The sequence below is a fragment of the Eleginops maclovinus genome, chromosome 7 (assembly GCF_036324505.1).
Source record: "Eleginops maclovinus isolate JMC-PN-2008 ecotype Puerto Natales chromosome 7, JC_Emac_rtc_rv5, whole genome shotgun sequence".
Lineage (NCBI taxonomy): Eukaryota > Metazoa > Chordata > Actinopteri > Perciformes > Eleginopidae > Eleginops > Eleginops maclovinus.
In genome coordinates this window covers 8,892,248-8,915,647 of record NC_086355.1, presented here as the reverse complement: position 1 = coordinate 8,915,647, position 23,400 = coordinate 8,892,248, and the positions used below count along the sequence as shown (strand labels likewise).

The 23,400-nt window shown below is 40.4% G+C and overlaps 1 protein-coding gene across 1 annotated transcript in view; it reads left to right on the top strand.

Annotated features, from left to right (window-relative positions):
* Positions 1 to 23,400, top strand: part of klf7b (Kruppel like factor 7b) — a 58,335-nt gene that overhangs the window by 2,618 nt on the left and 32,317 nt on the right. The window lies entirely within an intron of this gene.

Below are 23,400 nucleotides of genomic sequence, written 5' to 3'. Positions count from 1 at the left end.
GTAAGGTATCGTTTGAAGGTTGACAGCAATGGTACTCCAGATTTTTGCCACGAATACCAAAAGTGAATGACAGCTAGTGTTTTGTGTGGGTGAATTTGTTGTTTATTTGGATCCCCATAAGTTGTTTTCTTGACAAATACTAGTGGCAGTAAAAGGTATTGGGGATACATTGAAAGCTGTGTTCTTGATGGGGCATCCTGGCACTTTTCTTTTAATGCTTGTTGTGTTGTTATAAAGAACAAGATGAGATACCTAAAGTACATTCATCACGTAAAAAGAAGCACGCAGACTGTTGTTGTTGTTCCTTATTTTTTGGGATGCCAGCATTTCCCCTTTGCTTACAATGCTAAGCTAGGCTCGCAACATTATCGACCTGTCTCCAAACATAAATATCATAAATATTCCACCTTTCAAATATACAAACTACTATGTGAGAGATTGGTTTTGTTTTTGTTTTAAAGATGAGCTCAGTTTACCAGAGTGGAAGAGGCTGTTATTGTGGATGGAAGGCCAAAGCTGATAGGAAACAATGTTTGGTCAATTGTATCCGCACTAGTGGGGACAATCTCAGAGAGAGGAGACACACACACACACACACACACACACACACACACACACACACACACACACACACACACACACACACACACACACACACACACACAGAGACCAGGCACACACACACACACACACACACACACACACACACACACACACACACACACACACACACTCACACAAACACGCTAGGCTGGCATGCACTAATGGAAAGCAATGGTCTGGCAGGACTCATCCCGCCACTTTCGACAGTAATTGGCCGTTTGCTGTCAGACGGACAAAGAAACACACACACACACACACACACACACACACACACACACACTCACACACAGAAGCACACAAAAACACACACTCACACACAGACAAAAAAAAACAGATATGTGTGTCATTTGTCATTCCTGTCTGTCCCTGCATCATGCTCCTGGTCTGTTTCCTTGTGCCGGCTGCTTTTATCAGCTGCTTTGCATCATGACTAAACATGTGGAAAACACACACACACACACACACGACACACACACACACACACACACACACACACACACGGACACACACCGCTCTCTCTTTTTCGCCTGTCTATCAGCCTTGTTGCCTCTGACAGTATGAGCCCATATTCTGCATATAATTGCTGTGTCTTTGCAGGTCTGGAATGATGTTATGGGCTTTAGGGATTTGTGTGTGTGTGTGTGTGTTTGTGTGTGTGTCCAAGGATAAAATGGCAAACCCAGACTTCCCAATTAGATATAATCAATTTATTTCAAAGCAGAGCCATGCCAAAATCGGATGAGCAAGAGGGACAACTAAGGGTTTTTGGTAAATGAAATCTGAAGCAGAGGTTTAGGTTTCCTCTGGTTGTTGTGAATACCGATGAGCATTAACAGACTCCTACAAAACAGTAAATGAGACAGCATGCAGGTAACCATCCTCATTGAGATGCTTACGGTACTTGGATACTAACTGATTCTCTCACAGTGTCTGTCTCATCCTGCCTCGTGCTTTATGTACTCTGTGTGTCTGTAGTTCTTTTCAAGCTGATTGATTTATAACTGTGGTGTCGTTACAGCACTATGCTAGAGCTCCTGTGTTACTGATATACAGTGTCTCCATTAGTCCTGACAAGCCTGCTGCCTATAGCCCTGCATCTTTCTCTCTAGAGCATGCTCTTAGTATTCTGCACATTCAACCATTGCATGTGCTTCAACCCTCACATATAGAAATACTTACATATTTCACCAATAAATTATATTTTCCATGCTAAATCATTCAATTTAGTACCACAGCTAAAAGCCCAGGACACAATTAAAATATGAAGGCAGAGCTTATTCTCATATCTATTTCTTACACTGTACTTTACCTATACTGCACGATTACTCAGGCTGAGTGTTTGACCTATGGACCTGCTTGAGCATGCTACACAGCCTGGGAGGAAATACTGCCATATGGGTTATACTTGGGTAAAAAAATCCTATCAGGCATTTTTTAATGCAGCAAAAATATTTCAACATATTGTACTGGTACGTCATGTTTTTAAGGATTTGATCATCCACATTTTCCAATTATAAGTACAGGATACACATTACCACATTGCAAAGTTATGTATAAAGTTAGCACTGACTCCTCAATGACTCCCGCAGAGATGGTTTATTTTATGGATTTAAAGAGACATTTAGTTTATTTAGTTTGTAATAAACATTAAACGTTGGTAACCCGTTAACCTAGTGCAAATCCTGCTGCATAAACTGGATATTTTTTTATGTCTGCTATCTCTTTTCTCTCCCTGTGGCTTAAAGCTGGCCCTGGAAAGTTTGACAAGATAATGAATTGCCATGTATGTGGCAGTTTTTCACATTTCACAGCCCAGTAACTCTGTGTGTAGGGAGGGGGGGATAAGTGGAGGAAAGAATGAGGGAGAAATAAAACACCAGTAGACACAATACATGAGGTAAGATACATAAATGCAGGTCAAAGTTCGTCAGCAAAGAGAATACTTTTTTTTAACTCCATCTTCCCCTTGTCTCTGTCCATCCGTCCTGTGTTACCACACACACACACACACACACACACACACACACACACACACACACACACACACACACACACACACACAGTTATGTAATTGTCTTGCACAGCTGCTTCCTCATAGTCATAGCAGATGAAAAAAAAGAGGAAGAGATGGTGAAAAAAAGGAATGCAGAGGAAATGAGGACAGAGATGACATAAAAGGGAGAGAGTTTCACAATGAAAGTAAAGGATTAAAAATGTATGGCAGTAATGCAACCTATGTCAAGTTTTGAAACATTGAACCAATCCATAAGACAGTTATTTAAGGAAAATTAATGGATGCAACTTATTTAAGTAACGTTTTCCTGTAAAATTGTAAAACACTGTTGTAATGGATTAGCTGCTTTTCTTATTTCATCTAATCTTTTTCTTTATAGACTCTTTTGCTCAACCTGAATATTGAAGCCTAGGATATCCAAGACTTTGTACTGCAGTGAAATACCTCAACAATACGGGTTGCAATTAAATTAGAAATAGACCCAATGATTAAATCTAATGACTTTGGGGAACTTCTGACTATGTATGTCAAAGCTTCAAAAACGAATGACTTATTGCTGCACTTTCTGCAGACTACCAAGAATCAACACACCAGATTAGTGGAAATCCAGCCTAAAGAAGATGTTTTGTTGAAGGTGCCATAGAATGGAAAACTGTATTTACCTTGGCATAGTTGACCCTCCTTCACATAAAAATCATGAATATTCATATCACAGCGGTAAAACGGGCGGATTACAACAATCCCTGTGTGTGACACGGTAGTCCAGCCCCAACATTTGCATACACCAGCTGCTGGAAACACTAACGCTAACACTTACCGCTCCGTAACGTTGCTCTCCACTCTCCAACCAACTGGCTGTTCTTCAAATTCATCGGTTTCCTCCTCCGATAAAGCCTCAAACATGTAAGGTTGGATGCCTATAGCCTCCATGGTTCATCTCAAAGTTTTGCGAACTTCACCTACTTCTTTGGGCTCTGAGGCAGCCATGGATTGCTCCTTGTAAACCAGCCAATCAGAGCAGAGCTCGTCATAATTATTTAAACGAGCCCCCAAATAAGGCAATTCAGCTCGTTTCATTCTAGGACAAATCATAGTGTTATATACAGGCCTGTAAAACCGCATCTGGACTTTTTTGTGGATCAACCAAAGTTATATACCTTCTTTGTAGACATCAGATAACAATTTCAAAAACCAGATAGATGCATGCTATGGCCCCCTTAATAAGTTAAAACTGGCACATTGCTCCTTAGCTGAATGTTACATCAATGGTATTTAGATGTACAGTAATTGCGAGCAATAGTTGTTTTGTTTTACAAGTGGGATACATTTTAGCTGTCATAAATGAACCATAACAACCACTTGGAATTACAGCTGCAGCAGGAGGCTGACATGGTTTTAACCTCTCAGCTTGCAGTCTCATTTTGAACTGAACTCGCCAGGCTCGTGTTGATCAGCAGAACTTCTGGTCTACCTTTATGTGTCAGTCCTGTGATTGACTGGCACATCGTCCACTGTGACCTGCCTCTGGCCCGCTGCATGCTGGGACTGACTACAGCCCACTGTGATCTGAACAATACGAGCTAAATAGTAAATTGATGGACGGTGATGGAAGTCTAAAAGTTGATTCCAAAGCACATAATTGAGAGCTATTTTAGTATTTAGTGCTTTTAAGTTTGGAATTATTTCATTTGCTGTTTGAATCTAAATGTAGAGTTAAAATAACCAAAATAATCTCTTGTGCGACACACTGGTGATCGCTTGTTGAGATTCACCTTGTTGTTGGGAGTGGCAGATGGTTGACAGGTGGGGGTTCTCAAGTGGGCACCTTTCTTCCTCTGTGTTTCGTTGATTAGCTCGCTACATCTCTGGGGGACTCAAAGGTGGATTGAGGCCACAAAGCCTGTCTGTGGTTTCCTATTTTCTTTCAAGTAGAAGAAGCCACAAAACCTCTTCTTTCACCTTAAAGACTTTGAATTCCAGCTACACTGTTGCCAGCTCTTCGTAGCACATTTATAAAATTCCTTAATATGTAGATTAGTCATGTGACAACCACAATTGAAGCAAGACAGAATAAAACATCTGAAGCTAGTCAGATTTGTAAAAAAAAAAAAAAGAAGCCTTTAGGCACAAACATGTGGCCTCACTTTTTACAGCGTGGAAGCTGGTGCCAATATTCTCTTCAATATGAGCTGCTGTAATCACTGCATTCATTCATTTTCTTTCTTATCGTTCCCTCTAACACACAGTTTATTGTCTTCTCCTCATAATTTGAAATCACTCGAGTAAAACACACACACACTCGCCGGAGAACCCATAATTCAGTAAGTGAATAAGGCACTCAGTCTACGGTGGCAGAGATTAGATAAGAAAGTGAGCAGTCAGACTGCCGCAGCAGAAAAGCAGAACAAATGAACTGCACTCGTGATGGAGAGAGCTTATACTGTGAAAGCCATAGCCCTGATCTTTCAAGATGAGTGGGTTTTTTTTATGGAGGGCAGCTCTCGAGAACTATTCACCATGGAGCTCGATTACTACAGTGTATGAGGAGATTTACCCATTAATTTCTCCATGCTTCAAGCACACTGTGGACATCAGCCATTGTGTAGACTTGCTGTATCAATAAGCAATGTATTAGGGGAAAGTTTAGGAAATATGCTTGTCGGCTGAATTACTTGCTGTCAAATAGGAAAACTGATATCAGTTTTATCTCTGTCGCTTGAGTAGAGTTAGGTGTTTAGCCGAGCTCAGCAAAGACTGTAAGCAGGGGAAGACTGCTGTCACAGCTGCCGCTGAAGTGAGGTTGCATGAGGGCTCAGTCACCGCAGCATTTCAGACGAGCATCTGTTAATTGCAATGGAACTGCTGCAAACGGTGGATTTACTTACTCTTGTAAAGTAAATCCTTTTACATTGAGTTCAATTTGGAGAACTAAAGTGCTGAAATGATTCATTGATTAATGAAAATAACCTTTTTTAAACAACATTAAATAATTCAATTGAATATCTTTTTGGCTATTGGTTGGAAGAAACAAGACATTTAGAAAAGTCAATTCAGGCTCTAAGTTTCTATTTCACAATCTTTTGTGCTTGAAAATGGAAGCAGTGCTTGCGGTTTATATATAGAAAGGAACTGATGGTCCAAATAAGTTCCCTTAAATTAATTGTGCTAACTTTGTAGTGACTGAGAGGGTGAATAGTCACCTCATCCCCTTCGTCCATTATCATCCAATATGTGCAAAATAAGTGTGCTGTCTCTACTGCAGCTGATTGCACCAGTTCTGCACTTATTACAGACACCAATTGGAGATGAAAAGCTAGTTGATGTCGTCCTTTAGGCGCATTAGACTCTATATATGGGGAGCTCTGGACTGACCAATTTGTTGAAACAGACCATAATCATACTCTAGAGATTACAGGAAAGCAAAGTATTTTTGACTGAATGGATACAGGCTCTACCTAGGTCTATCTTTTATTTATAACTCTTGTATTTACTATTATAAGACCAGATTTGCTGGTCAAACACACTTGTGTGCGGGAAGTTATTTCAAAACAGAACAGCTGACAGTGTTTGATTGTATTCTTTTTTTATCAAGAGAAATCCTCCTGGTGATCACATGCTGAGCTGTGGTGATACACACACACACACACACACACACACACACACACACACACACACACACACACACACACACACACACACACAGACACACACACAGACACACACACACACACACACACACACACACACACACACACACACACACACACACACACACACACACAGGTGTGTTGTATTGTCTGCGTATCTGTTTGTGTCTCTACATCCTGCTGAGCCAGTGTTTGCAGACCGATTGGCTCTGGGATTAAGCCTTGTGACCTGGCATCCATCCAGCTCTCCCATTCCCTGCTCACCCTGCTCCCTCTCTTCCCATCTTCCTTCTCTCTCTGTCTATTTCTCTTCTTCTCCCTCTCTTCCCCCTCCCTCTCTGCCCCCTGTGCTCCCCCTCACATCCTTCTGTTTATGCGCATTTTGAATTTACAAAAAACCAACTGACTGGAAGGAAAGGAATTGAACAAAAGCCCAAATATAGCAAAGAGTTTCTACTGTGGTCTGAGGTGGAAAAACTGATGCATCAGCAAAGACAAGACCAAGAAGAAAAAACATATTTTGCAAATAAACAATGAAATTGTACGACCAGCGCCCTTTGAACATTCTTCTTCTGCTCTTTTATTACCGCCAGGGAAAGAAGAATAACAATAAGGCTGGAAAAATCATGATCTTTTTGTCCAGAGGAGACAAAATAATTCATGAAATAAAGAATACCAGCAGCGTCAAAATGTCATGAAGAACCAGAAAAGTTACTGTGACTCTTTTCAAATGGTTATAATCTCCTGAGACCCCCACAGCTGATGTTCAGGAGCACACTGATTCAGATTTGAATTTGCAGACTTCTTTTTATGAAATTGAATACAAAATATTGCCCCATTTAGTCGAATATACACCCTCTTCCTGTCTCTTTAGTTCCTAGCTCATGTGCTGAACCAACAGCCACCAGGGCTGTGTGTGTGTGTGTGTGTGTGTGTGTGTGTGTGTGTGTGTGTGTGTGTGTGTGTGTGTGTGTGTGTGTGTGTGTGTGTGTGTGTGTGTGTGTGTGTGTGTGTGTGTGTGTGTGTGTGTGTGTGTGTGTGTGTGTGTGTGTGTGTGTGTGATGAGATCATTCATAGCATGCAGAGGATGTTGACAGTGGCAGAGGAAGTGAGCGTGTGTGTAGTAACTTGGAAAGGCCTACAGTTGGCAGTACACAATCTAGGTTACACACACAAACATTTGTCGCTGTTTTCAAAAAAGATCTGGTAGTCTGCTGTGAAAAGAATAATTACACCTTCCATAGTTTTGCTCTAAGTCTTGTCTAAAGTAAGTCAGTCATATTTAAATCTTAAAAAGTTCACTACTGTGTCCCTAGGCCATCTCATTAAATGATTAATGTAACCTTCTGAAACCTCTCAACATGAGAGCATGGCTTCGTGTTTGGTTTAACTGTAGCGGGCATTCACAAGGGTAACAAACAATGCAACTGTTTCCCTAATCCCTAAATGTCCTTGTAACTGACATTGTAATTGTGCCACATTTTTTGCCTTTTGAATCGGTTACAAAAGGCAGTAAACAAGGCGAGCAGCTTGAACCTGCCTTTAGATGGAGCTTATTTTTTTTCAACATGGGAAGTCAAGACCACAGGAAGCTTGCCATTAACCTTTTTAAACAATGGTGAATTACTTTCTGCCTTTTCAGTGTTGCCACTCTAGGTCTGACATCAGATACAACTTTCAAATGTGGATACAACAACTCATTTCATTGTCATGTTGGTTTATGTTTGAGTACAACTTTCAAGAAACGATTAATTTAGAGTGTAAGCTGTTGACCCAACCTTATCATTTCATCACAGTAGAGCCCTCTAAATGTCAACCTGCAATAATGTTGAACTATCTTTAAGCCCTTCTCAGTTAGTGTGTCTGCATGATACCAGCTTTAAGATCTTGATCAGGGATTTCACTGTGTGTGTGTGTGTGTGTGTGTGTGTGTGTGTGTGTGTGTGTGTGTGTGTGTGTGTGTGTGTGTGTGTGTGTGTGTGTGTGTGTGTGTGTGTGTGTGTGTGTGTGTGTGTGTGTGTGTGTGTGTGTGTGTGTGTGTGTGTGTGTGTGTGTGTGTGTGTGGAGACAGCACATGTGACAGAGTTGAAGTGAGGATGGAGCCTGCTAGCGTTCCAGTGCGCCTTTATGCATGCATGGGTGTGTGTGTGTGTGTGTGTGTGTGTGTGTGTGTGTGTGTGTGTGTGTGTGTGTGTGTGTGTGTGTGTGTGTGTGTGTGTGTGTGTGTGTGTGTGTGTGTGTGTGTGTGTGTGTGCAGAAAGGGACACAGTAAATGGGTCACATGCTGTGGAGAAGGATGACCTTGGGAATTTGTCCTGTTTTTCTTTGAGTCTGCCGACGCTGTTCTTTGTCTCAGAGACAGAAGGAGGTAGAAAAACAATGTCAGAGAACTAAGAGTCCACATTTAAAGCTGGATTTCTTGAGCATCATTATTCTGTAATTAAGAGTTTATTTTCTTCAACCACACCAGAAAACCAGAAAGGTTAAAGTATCTGTATTTTTGGACCGTCTGAGTCACAGATGATGATGCCCTGATGAGTGTTGAAGTTACATGACGTTATATGCAGGATACATAAAGACTTTTTGGAATTTTGAAATGTTGTAAACAAGTTCTCCGTTCACAAGTTTTGCCCTCAAAGTATTGCTCCTCCCATACTTAGTTTATAAACCAAATGTTGAGCATGCAAATTCAAAAGTACTTTGCATACTATAGCTACTGCTTTGCAACCTCGGCATCATTGGCTGCTGCTTCTGTCACGTTATGCTTCTAGTTTCATCCAGCTCTCATTGGCTTGATCCACCTGATCTGATGACTGGACTTCAAACGAAAAAGGAAAGCAGCTGCAGGGCCAGAAATGTTAAATGTTTGAGTCACTAATTGAATCCACGTTATCTCATTTCCTCTGCCATTTCCTGCTTTAGCGTTAAGTGATCTGACTCTCATTGTTTTGGAATAGACTTACTGTGAGTTTGGAACTAAAATATCCCTAATGTGGGTATTTAAAATGAACTACTCCTATTCAAAGTATCACTCTGAAATATGTACTGATAGATTCACTTTTCTAATCACTAATGTCAATACACCACCCAATATTTATTCAGAAAAGTATAGTATTAAATCTAGACTACTATTTTATTCAATCTTTGAGTTAGGGTAAGCCCTTTCCGGGTCACCATTTTGTCATAGTTGCAAGTTCTAAAAGTGTTTTTAAATAAGGCCAGCTGTGAGCTGCTGTATGGTTGTGGTGTCTGGCCCAGCAGTGCCATGCCTGCCATACTGGGAGAAGTGGGTCGTCAGCTATTTTAATCCACAATGTTGCCAGCAATACCTGAGGGAATAGACCAGTGCTATGTGTTTGTAGATACATTTGCTCCTAGTCTATTTGCCCATGTACACAGACGTGAGGCAAAGACGAGAAAGGCAGTGTGTGTGTCTGAGTAAAATAGCAGACCAGAAAGTGAGTCCACAATGATACATGTTAAATGTTAAGTGATGTCCAACAGGGCTGGTTAAATCTTCTTTTTCTGTTTTATAGTCAATCAACATCCTTGTGCATTGCAGCCTTTATGTTATTTGACCAAAAAAAGGCAGAATTTTTGCAGCTTTCAACCATTCTGCTGCTTATGTCTCTCTTATTTGGTGTGGCCGAGTAGCTGACCAAATAGTAAATGTGTTGTTATTAACGTACTGTATCTTTTCGACGTTTTTATTGCCAGATGATTACACGAATAAAACGTAGTGATTCGATTGGGGCTCATAAATGCTACCTGTTAACCAAGGCTAGTTTCTGGGCTGCTGCGTTGAGGCCCTGAAGAAACTCGTTTTAGTTTTTACGTTGTAGGTGGAGAAGCATTAAAAAAGAAATGGTATCATTGATTGTATATTAAAGATGGCACCTTGATGTGTGACCAGCAATTGCAGGGAGAGTTGGAGAAGGTAGACTTTGATTAGACATCTGAAAATCAAATCTAAGGCCTATACTATTACATTTATTTTAGGTATAAAATACTCCCCACCCCCTCCTTCTACTACTGCTGCTTCTGTTACTACTAGTCCTTATACCTTGCTACTTTGAAAGGTGTGAGAGTTTGTATCATGCTGCTTTGTGGATGACAGCTCTGTATTTACGTTAGATATACTGTACTTAGGTGCTGTTGACCCATTCGCTCAGCATGGGTCCAACATGCATATAGTATATGTTCCAACTTCAACTGAAATGACTACTTAGTTAATCAATTGGTCTATTGACAGAAATCTACAACTGTTAGGTAATCAATGAATCATTCCAGTAATCCTTAATGCAAAAATACATGTGTTTTCAGCTTCCTTTGATGGGAAAATGAGTTGATTTTATCTCTGAATGATGACCTTTCATTGTGAAAAAGGAACAGACAAAATGTTTGGCAGATATTTGATTACTAAAATGATAAATATTATTTGTATCTCTATTATGATTCAGTTTGCATGGATAGTTGTCCCCGTCCATGTTACAACATGAAACCAGCACAGTCTGGAGGGGAGCCCGGAGGAAAGAGAAAATGATGTTTTTTTTCTGATTTGTGCGCATTAGTGTGGACATGGCCTCAGTTTCCAGCTGGATGAAAAGCAAACTTTACTTTGGTGCCAATTGTAGACTCGTGTGTGTGTGTGTGTGTGTGTGTATGTCTGAATTTGTGTGTATGTGTGCGTGTGGGTATCTGTGTTCGTGTGTGGAGGGGGGATGAGGCGAGGCATTTGAATTATTTAAGGATGAACTGCAGGACACAGCAAAGTGGAGAAAGAGAGGGTGTTTCTCTCTTACCCCCAAGACAACTTATAATGCACACACACACACACACACACACACACACACACACACACACACACACACACACACACACACACACACACACACACACACACACACACACACACACAGAGAGGCATGTATGAGTCATGTGTCCACCCGCCATGCTTTCCAGCAAGGCCAATGAGATCAGTGGCTTCCTCAAAACACAAAGACCTCTGGAGATAAAGGAGAGAGAGAAAGAGAGATAGAGACCTTGGTGTAAAAAAAAGAAGGTGTTATGACAGTAGAAGCCTCCCTTAAGTCATACACACACACACACACACACCTTGTGCATCTACCCTTTTAAAGGCTCGACATTGACTCCATGTTATGCTCTTTTTCTTCTGATCCTTATAAAATGGTTATTTTCAGGATATCTAAAATCTTTTGAGTCACAACAGTTGATATTGTTCAGTGTGATTAAGATGATTTAAAGCTCAGTATTAATTTGTCTCATACAGTATGTCAGTGATTTCTGTTTCTTCAGAAAAGTTTTAGCACATGTGGATCTTGCATTGTATTGATTATTGCATGTTAGCATACAGAGTATAATAACTCATTGGATTACCATGCTTTACGTTAGTCTATTCCAATGTGGAATATAAAGGAAGAGGGATCAGCTGCTGGCGTGCCTTAATGGATTGACCCTGTGTGTGTGTGTGTGTGTGTGTGTGTGTGTGTGTGTGTGTGTGTGTGTGTGTGTGTGTGTGTGTGTGTGTGTGTGTGTGTGTGTGTGTGTGTGTGTGTGTGTGTGTGTGTGTGTGTGTGTGTGTGTGTGTGTGTGTGTGTGTGTGTGTGTGTGTGTGTGTGTGTCTGTGTGTGTGTGTGTGATGGTGTGGAGGAGGGATGATGTGAGGGATGAGGTCATTGAGTAGTGTGAGCATGCGTGACTGTGTGTGTGTGTGTGTGTGTGTGTGTGAAACAAAGGCCTGGGACTGTGTGTGTGTATAAGTGATGACTTCACTCTTTATGCATTTATTTATGATCAGTGTTGCATATTAAACTGTGTGTGTGTGTGTGTGTGTGTGTGTGTGTGTGTGTGTGTGTGTGTGTGTGTGTGTGTGTGTGTGTGTGTGTGTGTGTGTGTGTGTGTGTGTGTGTGTGTGTGTGTGTGTGTGTGTGTGTGTGTGTGTCTGCATGGTTCTCACATTTTAAGTGAAACACTAAGGGAGAATTTCATTTTCTGATTTATTGCAGAGATTTTCGACAGTATAGTCAGTTTTTAAAAACACTTACAAGTGCCTTTGCCATCAGATCATCACAACTTTAATTTGGTGTATTTAAGGGAGAGTCCAACACATTAGGAAGTCCCCTAAGCCCTTTAGTAAGTAAGATACTGTATGTTTGATCTGTGTGTTTCCAATACAGTCAACCTTCAAACATTTGTGAGTTGAAATAGTATTTTAGTTTTTTTAGTTGTTAAGCATCTTGCGTAAAAAAGGGGACAACTTTGGATGAAATGGAAAAGTCTCCATAAAATGAAATAGGAATAGAGGAGTGTTTTGTGTTTGGCGTTTTGGCTTCAAGCCTCCAGATCCGTTGTTGTGACACTCGGCTGTTCGTGGTGAGATGTAGTACTTTGTCAAATTTTCTCATTCAGATTTCCAGCTGAGCTCGTCTCAAGTGTTGATTTTAAATCTTCTATCTCTGCTTTTCTTTGGTCGGGAAACACTTCACCAGGCAGCATCATCGGCCGATCAGCGGTCTTGTTGACTCTCTGATACACATCAGCAGCTCCTCTGCAATCTCTCCTTGTTAGAACTGCTTTTGTTAAAGTACAGAAAAAAGGTTCAGGAAGCAATCACATAGAAAAAATCCCTTTTTTTGGATAGGGTAGAAGTTCTGCACAAAATTATAATGACTCAAAGAAGTTTTGCAAAACAGATCTGTGTAGGATCGACTGAGCACAGTACAGGAAACATTTGAATTGTATTTTCTCGTATAAAATGTACTGCTCTTTCTTACAGATATGTTTTATTTTACTTTATTGGGACCAAATGCCTGAAGTGTTTCTCTTAGACATCATTTTGATTTGTAGAGAAACCATCAGGGCTGCGTACTGAGGAGAGTCAGTTTGAAAACTGCTACTGTTGACAATATCAGAGGTTTATTCTATAACTTCAAGACGTGATGTTACAGTATATCGTTATGTTCTGACAGAGAGAGTACACATAACAATCTGAGCATTCTGAGACACACACACACACACACACACACACACACACACACACACACACACACACACACACACACACACACACACACACACACACACACACACTGTCACACTGTCACATAGTTGATGATGTGACCTCGCACAGAAGAAAGGTGACGATGCTCTACTTCTGCACTGTTATTGCTGCCTGAGTGCACCAGACTCTATCATTTTGTGTGTGTGTGTGTGTGTGTGTGTGTGTGTGTGTGTGTGTGTGTGTGTGTGTGTGTGTGTGTGTGCGCACCTCTTCTCTTTTGTTCTGCCCTTTCTCCTCCCATCTATCGTCACGTCTTTGTTTCAGTGTTGTTCACCATGCCGACTGCTATTCTTTGGCCCCCTCATCGCTTTGAGCGATGAAGATTAGCCTGGCACATGGAGGACACACACACACACACACACACACACACACACACACACACACACACACACACACACACACACACACACACACAGAATCCAGCATCTTGTAACAAGCTGTTAACCCCCGTTTGTAAGTGTGGCCTTTGAATCAGCTTGGTGAAAAGGAGTGTAATCCCTGCCGGACGATTTAATGGTAATCTCCATATCCTGATTAGATTACACACAGACACACACACAGACACACACAGACACACACAGACACACACAGACACACACACACACACACAGACACACACACACACACACACGCACACACGCACACACACGTTGTCTGTAAAAGACTATAATGGACTCAATTGATTGAAATTCTACAGAAATTAGCATGATATGTCCTTTTTTCTTTTCATCCCAGCCCTCTGCATTTGGTTTATTTTGCCTCTCTTCTGAATTCTGTATCTTTTTTTCCTTCTTGATCACACTGTCAGGATTTTTATGAAGACTACCATTGATGTCTTTGTTGGACCTTTGCCTTTATGCTTTGGTTACTGACTGCACAGTAAGAACTACATCAATACCTTTATATATCTGACACAACCTTCTTTATTTTTAGAATTGTATTTGAACAGACCTCATATTCACCCATCATTTTATGTTCAGGGAAAACAGTTTACACTTAAACAGGCTCTCAGAACTTGCAAGTTCAAGCCATATTTTAATCATTAACTAAGCACTGAGTGCCTGCAAAGAGGGTCTGTATGCAGCCCATAGTTTATGATTATGGGGCTTAACACACAGACTGTACGTGCCAGTAAATTTGAACTCACATCAGTATATACAGACACCCAGCAAGTATAAACAGAACCGTATCTGTGTCTATTTTTGGACAATATTTGCAGCTTGACCTAGAAGACCTATAACAACTCTGCTTTAGGCTGCAGTCAGACTGACAATAACTTTGTGTCAAAACATAGAAAATAAAATGCTGTTTCTCACTGTTTACGCATGTGGTGGTCTCAACGCAGAAACTGTACCGGTACTTTAATGCATAGATATTTGTTGAAGATTTTTCGGAATATGGTCTCATTTCCACTCATTTTTCAACATTAATTGTTCAAATCAGTTGGGTCAACACTGTGGTTAAAGGTCAACAGCTGTTTTATTCTAACTCTAATGTTTTTATTTGCTGTGTTTGTTAAATTTAGTCTAATCCATCTGTTCTCGATATAAAATATAATCACCAGAGTCTGTCAGATTTTTGTGCTGTGACCTCCACGCATATACTGACTCCAGTGAGCAGAGGGGAGGCTGTTGTTTGCACACTAGCCAACTGCTGACACACACACACACACACACACACACACACACACACACACACACACACACACACACACACACACACAGACCCAGCAATCATTAAATGAATGTATTCTTCAGACTGCAGGCTGTCAGCAATATACCAGGAATACATCAGGGGGTAAAAGTCAGCATGTGTGCTGTAGTACGAGGTCTGTTCTTACACACACACAAACACACACACACACACACACACACACACACACACACACACACACACACACACACACACACACAGAGCACCATGGTGCTGACATCATATATAAACACCATCATCATGCAGAACATCATTTAACAGCTTGTGGTGTCTGTTTGTGTTTGGGGTGATGTGTGGGTGATAAAATCAAGCTTGTTGTTCAGAGTAGCAGCCATTTAAACTCAACGATCGTCACCAACAATAACCTCATTTAAGTGAATGAGAAATGGGCAGTGAGTGACAGTTCACCTAATAACTGCTGTGTGATCTAACGAGCTCTCAGCCAGTGAGGAAGTGAAAACAGGAAGTTGGAGCTGAAATGGAAAACAAGGATTAATAACATGTTTTATATACTTAACAATTCCTTAGTCATTTCCAAGTAACAACTCACTTAGTTTATTTCAGCATGTCCTCCTGTTTGTGGACAGAGCATAAGTGGAGCACCAGTAGCATAAATAGCTTATCTAACTGAACCTGGTATTGACAAAGTCTGCCTCTCTGAGAGCAGCAGTGTGGTACTGTCATAGAATTAGGGTAACAATTTCAAGCTTTGCTATGTTACAGTGGTTCTGCCCTCTGACAGTATCTGCAGGCATCAGATGGCAGAGAGCGATGCTTTTACCTCTTTTCCGTGACACCAACACAACATAAAAAAATGACCGTGAACTCGGTCACGCAATGCAGGCCGCCCTGCAGGACCCTCCACAGGGGGGCGGGATGGTAAAGGCCATGCTCAACACAGCTTGACTGACCTTAAACAGGCTTCTACTTCATCTTTCTCTCTCTCTCTCTCTCTCTCTCTCTCTCTCTCTGGCGCACGCACACACACACACACACACACACACACATAGACAAACACACAGAGTTATGGATGGGTTGTCATATTGTCACACGCTGTAGAAAATGCAGCAGTAATATCAGCATTTTCCGGATTGAAAGGATCCAAAGCAGTGCTACCTGCTGACAGCAGCTGATACTGAAGTAAAACTCACCTCTCTCCACAAAGCGCAAGTATAAAAGTAATCAAATGTAAATTTGCATACTTATCATGATTGGACCAGCTGCCATGCACACGCTGCGGTATGTCTTTCATACACCTAAATAAAGCCAGAAGCCCCCTGTGGATTTGCAGGAAAGATATAACGTGTGAGTGTGAAGAGTGTGCGTTTGTGTGCACGCATATTCACATGCATGCTATCTCCTCTCTGGCTAGTTGGCAGAAATGCAGTCTCATATCTCAGCATTAACATAATGTTCTACTCCAGTGGGTTCATTGGGTTTAGTGCAGTGTCGTGCAGCATGGCTGGTGGAGACAGAAATCACACTATCATTTCTTCATCTTAATGTTTTAAAGGTGTTTATTTGATGTACACACAGTATGTGCTGTGATAATGATTATTTCCTTTGAACATATTACATATTACCATATATATGCATTTGCATTAAAGAAAACACTAAGGCAACAGCTTTGTTCTCTGAGCTTTGGCTTTCTCTAAAGAGAATCAATTTAGCATATTTGTGAGACATTCTCTAATGCAGCTCTTATGAAGCTAAAATGCTAACCTTGCGATTTTCCTCCATAAGCAATTCCCCACTATTAACATACTGTTTATCTTCTGTAGTCTTAACCGCTCAGACTGTGGTTTTTCCCCTAGATCGCCACTGTAGTTCTGCCCTTTATTTTTATATATACAGTATTGCGTGTATTTATCAATATGCTGGGTATACAGTACAATCAAATTGAACTCTTTCAATAGTTTTCTCCAAAGATCATCCAGGATTTCTTAAAAAACAGGGTGAGATTTAAAAATGATTGTGGTTGGTACAATAATTAATACAGATTATTTGTCAATTGTGACCACATGTCATTTTAATGATTCAGATTCATGATGGCAGCAACAGCATACATTTGTTTTGACTGTTACGTTTTTCTTCTCAGATAATAACTGGAATTCTGTGATATTTTTAATTATTTTTAGAAATAACCAAGATTCACTTTTATGATCGTAATTGATCATATTATGCCGGCGCTGTCTGTCCAGTGTGATGCACAAAACACCTTTGCGGGTGCTTTGATTGTCACACAGTGTCTTTTGGTCTTATTTGCAAAGGATTAGCGTCCGTGAAAGCGGCACACTTCTGAAAATGTCCCTAAGGGAAGCGCATGTATCCATCCATTCTGTCTGTGGATGAAAGGAAGGATTGAATCTATGACATTTTGTCAACATTAGATATTTAAAACCAGCAGATGATTCTGAAAATAATGTAATTGAGTTTTTAAATGAAACTGTGAAGCTATATGAAAACTGTGCAAAGTAGCCATTCTACTGGGAATAGCAGATGAAACTGATAAATGAATATTCGACTCTAACACATTCCCCAAAGAGATATTGCTGAACTTGTAAATGGCTGGGCAGCGCGGATTGATTGGTAACAAATTCAGAGCCAGGGGGCAGATTTCAGACCTGGTCCCAGAGTGTCTCGGCCCTGACAGACAGGGGAGGGGACAAATGAGACCGTGTCAATATTGAAACAGGCTAATGGGCTAATGAATGTGGAGAGTTCTGCCTAATGTTCCCAACAGAGCTCCTAGCAAAACCATTAAAGCACTTTTATATGACTAGACAGGCACAATGCAGTAACTCGATTTATGGGGTACTTTCATGGTCAATTAGGAAGGGAGAGAGAGGAGAGAGGCCTGATAGGGGAGGTTAGAGTGTGTGTGTGGGTGTGTGTGTCAGAGCTTTAGACAGAATTATGCCTGTTGTTGTCGATATTGTCCTGATATCTTGCAATTGTTTCATTCTCATCAGCATGTGGAGTGAATCACTGCACAATAAACATGCAGACATTTAAACGTCCTGTTTAGACAATCTGTCATTTGGAAGGTGGACATATGTGACTGATTGGGAGTAAAAGAATAATATCAGTTTAAACAGTCATCTGGGAATCCTCCAGACCTCCGTATGTCAGACTGAATAATAAAGTTGGACATTATTTTTATGGAAGCAGAAACTCCCTATGGAACCGTTTCATCCCCTTCTTGATTAACTTTTACACAGCTCACTGCGCCTGTGGCCGAATGTCCTTTTATCAAAAAAGAAATTCCAAATAACTCTACCCTTGAGGGTCTTAATTCAAATGACAAAGATCAGACCTGCAGAGGAGAAGTTGGACACCTCTATATCAACGCAAGCGAAACAAAGGAGTGTTTCTGTTGAACTGTTCTGAAGATGTTTATTCTGCATTTGCAAAGGGTTGAAATTATTCATAACTGATTTGCTTTTAATGAGAATAGGATTAAACTTAATTTGACTAACTATAAGTTATACAAGTTTAAGCTGTATACCAGAGCCAGGTGTGTGTGTATACATTATCAAATCCAGCAGCTAGCCGTAAAATAAACGTCTGGCAGATGAGTGTTTACGTTGTCACCCCCCAGGCTTTTCCACTTATTCACACCATAACAAACAAACTATATAAACCCTAAAGCTTGTCGGCCTAGTCCCTGTGCTTGCTTGCTATGTTCAGTTATTGCAGTTAACTATCTGTTTTATGATGCTCAGCTGCAGTCCATGTCGCGTCTCAACAGTTGAGCATGGTTATCTACTACTGGAAGTTGAGCTTCTGCTAATATACCATATTTCATCATTTCTGACTCTATTTTTTCCACCCCCTCAAAGGTCAGTGCAGGTTGAACTCTCGAAATAGGGTCAAATTGACTTTATCTACACCAGCAAATCCACCAACCAGCCTTTATGTGGTAATGCTGGAAGTAATGCCTTGTTCTCTTGGTGTGAAGGCATTGCAGACAGATTGGTTCAATAATTAGCGTGACTCCTGATCCAATACAAAAATGTTTGGGATTCAGCATCAATTGGAAAGTAAACATGTTCATTGACTCACTAGATGACCAGATGCTCCACCGAGTGCTTCAGCGAGTCCTTTGTACCCTCAGTTGGGACATTTGTGAATTAAGTGTGATGTTGAATGTGTTTTGACATTTGATCCGAGGTGTTTTGTGATTTTGCATCTATCCAAGAACTTATAGACAACGAGAGAAAACCCATCACACGGATACTTCTATGTATGAATTGTAATTGTAGGGAGCCAGGTGCACTTTCTACACACAGCTTCAGTCCAAAGATTGTCCATATCAGACCCGTCAAATCATCAACCTGAAATTCATTCTTCTGTAGAGTTGCACACAGACTCCAGCCCGAACATACTGCTCTCTGTTTCACACACGCAGAAACACTACACCTCTCCCACTCTCTCTCTCTCTGTGCGTTACTGTAGTTCCCCTCAGAGAGTACCTGCGGCAGGCAGAGTCAGTGGAGGATATTTTTAGTTTGCAAGAAAAAGCAAGTCAGGTAGTACAGTTCCCTCCTCTGTTTCTTGTGGTACATTCAGAGGAAAACCAGGTTTGAATGAAATGGTTCAGTGGTTGGAGCATCAGTTCTTTGTGCAGCCCTAAAGACTCAATGAACCCTAGGGTGGTAATTATTTTATAGATCTGCTATAGGCACGTACTGAAGTGAAAATCTGCACAGGAATTCTTGATGTGTTGATTCTCTGTGGTGAAAGTACTACTGCCAATGCTTCAACATGTGTTTTTATTTAATGTTGATAAAAGGAAATGTTTCATGCATCTTTAACTTTCCTAAACAATAACAGAGTAGCTTTTGTTTCAAAAGTCAAGAAGCGAGTCTCATCTCAAAGCACATTTATCAGTTTTGCTGTTACATAAATTATGAAAACATTAAGTATTTACAATATCAAACTCCAAAGATGTTATGGCTGAAGATTTGAACAGACTTCCCCAAGAGGAAAGCACTAACAAGCATATTTCAGTGTGTTAATGATGTGTGCACCATCTGAAGGAAACATTTCATTTATTTATAACATCACATTTTTAGTCTTGTGTTCAATTTTGATGTTAAAAGGCTGAGATTTCATTGGGGGCATGACATTTGGAAACACAATGCTGTGGTTTGAGCATTAAGAACCGTTTACTCATTCTCATATATTTATGTTTTGAACACCCTGGCGTGACAGTGAGCTGCATGTGCAATGAAAAACCTAAAGGAAAGGGATTGTTATGTCTGAGCCAAACATGCTAAATTATTATTCAGGAAATCCAAAAACAGAACCCACTTAATCAAATGTTCTTTAGGTGTACAAAACTATATTGTTTGGCTTCTATATATATGAATTGTTTTTTTCTGAACAATAAGGGCCCTTTAAAAAGAACTGCAACTGTTACACTCATTGCCTTCAGATGGCGACAACATGAACGTCTGCATCTTTGTTGTTGTTTTTACTATTAGCTTACTCTCTGGTAGCCGTTGCAGGTTAGCATATATAGTATGTTGAAATGTGAATGAGTGACTTTGTGAATTACAGGCCGGTTCCCTGAGGTGTGTTTCCACCCAAACTTGTCATGATGTTATTTTAAGTTCTTGGCATTCCTTGTCCTCTATCAGCGACTGCATGGGGTTTTATCAAACCACTTTGCACAAGTGTCTCTTTACCGCGCCTGTTTACTTTAATTTGAGTTTCAGAGTCAATGGTTTTCCTAAAGTCAAGTGTTTAACATTCACTTTCAGACTGTGGCTCTCAGACTGTTGTGTGAATGAAAGTGAACAAAAGCACTTGAAACCACTCGGTGTTTCAAGTATCTCAAATACACTCCGACTGATAGAGACTGTATTTATACGAGTAGAAAAAACAATGACAAGATTTATTCAAAGGCTTTATTTTCATATTAGATAAGAGCTTTAATGATCCCTGTGGGGCAATAGAGTCACTGCAGCAGAATACTGACAACAATAGATAATGAATAAGGATGTAGTTAATGTCGGGAGTAATTATATCACAATAAACTACACCAACAAGCACCGAGTCTCAGATGGTTATGATGAAGTGTTTTGGAACAGATCATTTTAATTATTAGAAAAATTGCTCTAGTTTTATAAAACAATAAAGTGGCAATAAAGAGGCACTACACATTTATAGAAAAGACCTATTCATGTACAGGCTGATTTAAAGGTTAGATGTGTGTGTGTGCATATGTTTGTGTGTTTGCCCTTATGTGTATGCACTGTCTACGAGATGTGATGTGTGAACAGCAGGCCCATAATTTTTCCAGGCTAGACAAATGCCTGATGGTGGAGGACAGGCCGTCCGAAATGACAAATGACCCGCAGACAAAGACAGAGAGAGGAGCTTCATTAACAGACAGCACAACACACAGAGGAACAGATGATTCTGCCACAGATTTCAATCCCTCCATCTTGGCCAATTAATGAAAAAAAAAGCTAGGACCCACACACACACACACACACACACACACACACACACACACACACACACACACACAAAGGAGGACAAAGAGAGCGAGAATGGCCATAAGCCTGGTTAAGCATTATTAAATTATTCCTCAAATTAAAAGGTTGTACCTGCCTTGTCCTTTTAGAGGTGTGTGTGTGTGTGTGTGTGTGTGTGTGTGTGTGTGTGTGTGTGTGTGTGTGTGTGTGTGTGTGTGTGTGTGTGTGTGTGTGTGTGTGTGTGTGTGTGTGTGTGTGTGTGTGTTTGGGTGCATGTGAGTGATTAAGCTGTTAATTAATTTTATGTCCTCGTATTTAATAAGCGTGGACAGTGAAGATGGAGTGTCTGGTGATGTGTGTGTTCTGGTTAATGCCTGTTTTTCTGAGGGGGAGAAAGAGAAGTAAAGCAAATGCGTAACAAATCACTGAATGATTCATTTGTATAACAGAAAAAGATTCATTCACAAATGTATCGTAGTCTTATATGGTGTTTTTATTTTTTACAAAACTCTGTCCTCCAGTTTATTGTTCTGATCATTCAGTCATTGAGAAATAATTATCTGGATTTGCCTTAGAATAAATGTCCAAAATAATATTTTTGGGTTACGTAGTATAAGGGTGTGTTAATTAACCATACTAAAGTCATTAGATGATTAAGCTGTTTCGCTGAGATAAGATAAAAGATAACATGAGATAAAAATAGAAATAGAGGAAAGGAGGGAAAGAGAAATGTGAAAAAAGTGAATGAGGAGAAGAAAGAGGAGCAGCTGACCTTTGATTTGTAAATGAGGAAGGAGGAAGTGAAATGTGTGCAACTAAGAGAAAAGAGAGGAGGAGTGTTTATAGAGGTGAGAGGGAGGAGGGTGCTCACAGGCATGAAGAGAAAGAAGATGGAGAGAGAGCAGCTTCACAGCAGGAGAGTCTGAGTGCTCTCTTCCATCAGAGACTGTTGATTAAAATTTCATTGGCTGAGGCTGGAGGTCGGAGGTGATGGTGTGTGTGTGTGTGTGTGTGTGTGTGTGTGTGTGTGTGTGTGTGTGTGTGTGTGTGTGTGTGTGCACGTGAGCAATAAAAGCTCAGAACCTCTCCTCTTTATGCACTCACTCACTCCTGTACGCTCGCTCTCATTGGCTAATTATCTTCCTTTGTCTCCTGAGCGCACTGCTTTCTAATGAGCTACTTGCTTTTAGTTACTATTACTATAGTCAGTTTAATTAGCTGTACATAATGGCTACCCCATTTATTCTGCTTTACTTCTAAACTCTGCAAATGCTCTCAAATGTACACTTTTAGGTTAAACCGTATAGTTTTTCTACCATTGTAAGACAATTCATTATTATAGTTTACAGAAATCTGTCTATTTCAAATTCAGGAAATATCTCATATAATAATACAAACATACGATTACATTTTTTGGGGGAAAAACAGATTACAAATCTTACTACATGTTAAATGCCAACTTCTTCAAAGCCTAGACTTTTGACCATCGACTCAGAAATCCATTAGCAGACTTTTCTATGGGCTCTGATCACTCCTGGTTAGTATTATCAAATATGATGCCTGACATTTGAGAAACTAAATGATTTATAATTAATTGAAAAAAACAGATAGCTAAATTACTGATTGAAAGATAATTTTTGCGACCCAGACAGAGGCATGTTCATTTTTTCCAGACTAATAGAGATGTCTCCTCGTTCCTCCATCAGGTCGCGTCTCCATTAACCTCTTTTATTGAAGCCTCCACCTGCTTTTCAAATCAAACCCCACAGGACTCTCCTCTGTTTGTGGCACTGCTTTTTCAATTAACTCTGAGTGAGAGGATACCTGAACACACTGTCGGCACACACAGGTGTC